The sequence below is a fragment of the Littorina saxatilis genome, linkage group LG17 (genome assembly GCF_037325665.1).
Source record: "Littorina saxatilis isolate snail1 linkage group LG17, US_GU_Lsax_2.0, whole genome shotgun sequence".
NCBI classification, from domain to species: domain Eukaryota; kingdom Metazoa; phylum Mollusca; class Gastropoda; order Littorinimorpha; family Littorinidae; genus Littorina; species Littorina saxatilis.
The window spans coordinates 31,362,731-31,367,442 of NC_090261.1; the positions used below are offsets into that span (position 1 = coordinate 31,362,731).

The 4,712-nt window shown below is 41.9% G+C and overlaps 1 non-coding gene across 1 annotated transcript; it reads right to left on the reverse strand.

Annotated features, from left to right (window-relative positions):
- Positions 1–457: 457 nt before the first annotated feature.
- Trnar-gcg (transfer RNA arginine (anticodon GCG)) lies at positions 458–531 on the reverse strand. The gene has a single exon. It is a non-coding gene; the product is annotated as a tRNA-Arg (tRNA).
- Positions 532–4,712: the final 4,181 nt, after the last annotated feature.

The window sequence follows — 4,712 nt, forward strand, 5'->3', positions numbered from 1 at the left end:
GAGGAGACCGCCACCACGTCCCTCCGTCGACCCCCCCCAGAACGTCACACGTTGAAGACTGACAGCAGAACTACTATTCAGGGAAGGAAGGAACAGGAACACTGAGACCAAGGTCACCATGAGAGCTCCGGGCATGAAGGGCCACAAGAGCAAGGACAATTTATATTTTGGATGATTAATGAGATGAGGATGATTATAATGATGCTTTGGATTTCCAATTTGGTTTGAGACTACGTGACAGGGCAGCACTCTACGCTTACTGTCATAATATATCCTGGCGTCAACCAGGCCCGAGAACTGCCGCACCTGCGGTGTTGGTCAGGTATACAGAACCTGAGCACCCTCAAAGTCGCATTCGTTAAGTGAATGACACTCGGCTGTGTGATCCCAGCCTTCCCATAGGAACCATAGCACTTCCACTCTGGGTAGGAGCCGACCGTAGCCCGAAAAACCCACATGACCCTGATGGGATTCGAACCCACGACCTCCCGGTCCGCAGCCCGATGCGCTAACCACTGCGCTACGGGGGCCGGTAATTCTTTATTGTTAACAACAACAACAACAATCTTGATGATACAGTCAGCTGAAGTTGTCTTGGAATTTTCGCTGGCGAAGGGTGCCAGTTTTCATTGCCCACGTAATTGAAGGACACCAAAAGCAAACAAAAGAGTTCCAGTGCGGCTCATGACTGCATGCAATCAACAAAGCAAGCATCATTATTCTGTCAGCGTACTAGTCGTTGAATTTCATAGGCTAGGGTTGCTACAGATTTTAGATGTCCACAGAATTAACAATTTTAGAACAAAAAAGGAAGCCGTTGCATGAGAATGATATTGCAGATTGAGTTACGCTGGGGATAAAGAATAAAAACAAAACCTGAAGCATACTTTAAACTTTCGGTTTACGTGAAAATCATCACAAATTGCTGACGCAAAAACGTTTAAATAGACAATAAGAACAACAGAAGAAGAAGATGCCCGAAGCAAATAAAACAAAATTAGACCCCCCCCTCCCGCCCCACATTCACACACACCCCTCCCCAATTAGCCCGTCTTTCTTAATCTCATTATGTCGGCATCTTCTGGATGGCGTCATTGATTAAAGCAAAATCCAAGGGTTTCAATTGCACTTAAGGGGGGTTGTTGGAGGCGTTTAGTTTCATTAAAATTGGGAACAAAATAAATGTGTATTGATTCTCAGAGACATCTTCAGCATCTTCTGGTTGGCGTCATGAACTTAACCAAATTCCAAGGGTTTCAGTAGCATTTGAAGGGGGCTGCTGGGTAGATTTAGTTTACATAAATTAGTTGGAAACTAAATATGCGTTGATTCTCAGACACCAGTCAGTTATTCAAAACCCTAAAGCTAAGAATCGAAAACAAAACCGAGACCCCAAAGAGGACAGTGTCATTAGGAAAAAGACAGGGCAAGGTGGTTTTTTTTCTCCTTTTTCTTTTAAATAAACAGTGGAATTCTTCCTTTGCTACAAAAGTGTATTTTTCCCGTACATGTTCTTTGGTGTTTCAATATTGGTAATTTGCATAAGGAAAACAACAACGTTGCCTTTTGAAAAAAAGTAGATATATAAAATCGCTTTCTTGAAAAACAAGTTTCCCATTTCCTCCTCTCACTCACTCCTTTAAACACCCCCTCCCCCCAATCCAGTAACAGCTATTTGCTTTAAAGGTTAAAGCATAGATCTCTTTGCATTTATCTGAATTCTGTGAAGTCGATTATGAAGACAAAACTGCTTTCGAAAACGAAAGTTTTGAATACGCGAAAAAGGATGGCACAGACTGTGCTTTAGCCAAAGTTTGCTCTTCGGATCAGGAAGTTCATATCATAAACGATATCATTAAAAACAATCATCACGAATCTCCATGTCCGAAGATTTTTCACTGCTCTCAAATTCAAGAATTTCTTACATTCCTTTACAATAGTACATGACAAATAACAAGATAATAATATAGTTACTTTGAAAGGTCAAGTCAAGGTACATTTCATCTGACGAAAAAATCATGCTTCAACTTGAGTCTCCGGAAACGCTGGATTCCAGCAACACCGATGTAACATTTGTTCCCATGCCATAAATACCAGTGTAAACTTTGTCATCACTGTCAAAAACAATTACGATGAGCATTTTTAAAAATAGAATTCATGGGCAGCAAACAACCTCCCCCCCCCCCCAAAAAAAAAAAAAAAAACAACAAAAAAACATCCTTCCCTGATCAGGAAATGATACGCTTGATCTTATTTACTCAAATACCTTTAATGGATGTATGTATGTCTTACACAAATCATGACCATTTCTGCAAACTGATATCTTTACAACTGATCAAATGTATAAGCTACGCAAATATTTGGTGCGGGTTTGCAATGAGGATGTTTGGTCTGGCACAAACACATATTTGGCCACGATTATTGTTTGTATTAGACAGAACTGAAATAGCTTAAACGGAAAAAAATGCTGTACAAAATATTGTTGTGTATTCATTTAACTAATACACCGTCTGCTATTTTGGTGTGCATGTACGTGGAATGTACCGGAAGTACGTATAGATTCAGGGCCACCTGTGGCGAAGTAGACGAAGGAAAGTAATTGAATGGGAAGTAATTCTGGGAGCCGTGTGTTTGGGTGTTTGTCTACGTATTGTGATGACTTGGGAGCAGCACGCAAACACTCGGTATTATTCTTTAGAGTGCTGTCTCTACGCGGACCTCCCCTCCACACGTGTTTGGTACAGGTGCCAGAACTTAAACTTTAAGACCAGTTTTACCTTTCACTTTTACATGGAAAAGACGCCAGTTTTGCTCCTCAGTTTTTATAAACTTTGCTTCTATGCTTTTTGGTAACTAAAACTTAACCTGCCTATCCGGTTTCTGGACGAATTGCACATTGTGTTTGAAGTACATTCACTGGTATAGGAAAACAAAACACACACAATTTAGAACGGTTTTTTTTTAAACAGAGCATAACGCTTGTCGAAGACACAACCTGTTATTCTGACACAACATCCCTTTCATAAAACACGTATTTTATATTGAAAAAGCAATGTCAAAAAGCCCTAATGTCAAACATACTGTGTTTGATTTGTGATTCTGTCCCATCCCTATCGCTCAGCCGACACTCACTCATTCACACACTTGTTTTCACATGCTAACGAAGGCTCTCTCTACTATCTCTGTATTCTGTCTGTGTGTGCGTGTCTTGGCTCTCTCTCTCTCTCTCTCTCTCTCTCTCTCTCTCTCTCTCTCTCTCTCTCTCTTCTCTCTCTCCCCCCCCCTCTTCTCTCTCTCTCTCTCTCTCTCTCTCTCTCTCTCTCTCTCTCTCTCTCTCTCTCTCTCTCTCTCTCCCCCATTGACACAGACTACCCGCTTCTCGCATGTTTGGAGTATTTGCTCATTTGCCCAACGAGCTACCCTCCGCAAACATCAAAGGGTGAAAGGGTAGTCATTCCGGGTGGGCTAACAGGTGTAAATTGAATTGAAGTCGTGCTAGAATTCTTTTAACTCATGTGAATGTTTGGTGGAAGATACATGTATGTTTTGGGCCTTCGTCTCTATTAGGTTCCCAGCTCGCCCAACTGTCTGTCTGTCTGCCTGTCTGTCTGTCTGTCTGTCTGCCTGTCTGTCTGTCTGTCTATCTGTCTGTTCGCTTTGTTCACTCTCCCCTCCCCCTTGTCGGTCGGTCTGTTCGTCAGTGCGTTTGTCCTTCCGTCTGTCTGTCTGTCTGTCTATCTGCCTGTGTCTATATGTCTCTCTCTCTCTCTCTCTCTCTCTCGCTCTCTCTCTCTCTCTCTCTCTCTCTCTCTCTCTCTCTCTCTCTCTCTCTCTCTCTCTCTCTCTCTCTCGCGCGCTCTCTCTCTATACTATACGAAAAACAAATTAAGAGAAAAATTGATCCCATTTAAATATTATAAGAACCCAAGCATTTTCCGACTCAGCTTGCTTTTAGCATCACCTCAAGAAACTGTTGTCAGAAATGTATCCCTGTATTTGTATAAAGCCTTTAAATTAAGAGATGTTGTAACCTCCTAGTTAAATGCCGTGTAATGTATGTGTTGTGGGATTATTATTTTGGACTTTTTTTGTGTGCACCTGTTGAGTTTAATTTATATGCAATGTGAACCGTTTGTTCACACCCCTTCATAAGGGGCTATGGCCTATTGAATAAACTATCTGCGTCTGCGTCTGCGTCTGCGTCTCTCTCTCGCTCTCTCTCTCTCTCTCTCTCTCAGGCTATCTCTTTGACCCCCCTTCTCTCTCCCTCTCTTTCTCTCTATCAAAATACAGGAGTCAGCAATCATACTGAGGTGGCACTGCTTTAATTATTCTTAAAGGCACAGTGCGTCTCCCGTAAACCATCACAGATACTGTCAGGCTTTTACACACAGTACAAACACCCTTCCATTTAAACGCTCACCAAACGGGAACATCCTATGTGCCCTACGTAAAGAGCGAGCAATTTTCAAAGAATTAATTTTGCGGATTGTGTCAGAGACAATCGGACCGTGGTGCGTTTTGGCGCTAGACCTAACTTTTAAAATCTAAATAATAAATTGACAGCTTGTCACACAAACATTCTTAAATCATAAAAGAATTATTTTTTCATCAAGACAAGATCAGTACAATTCGAAGTTTTGAAAGTTTGAAAAAAGAAACGCCGGAAGCAGGGTCACGCAAGGTCGTGGTTCTCGTAGCAGACGACGGTT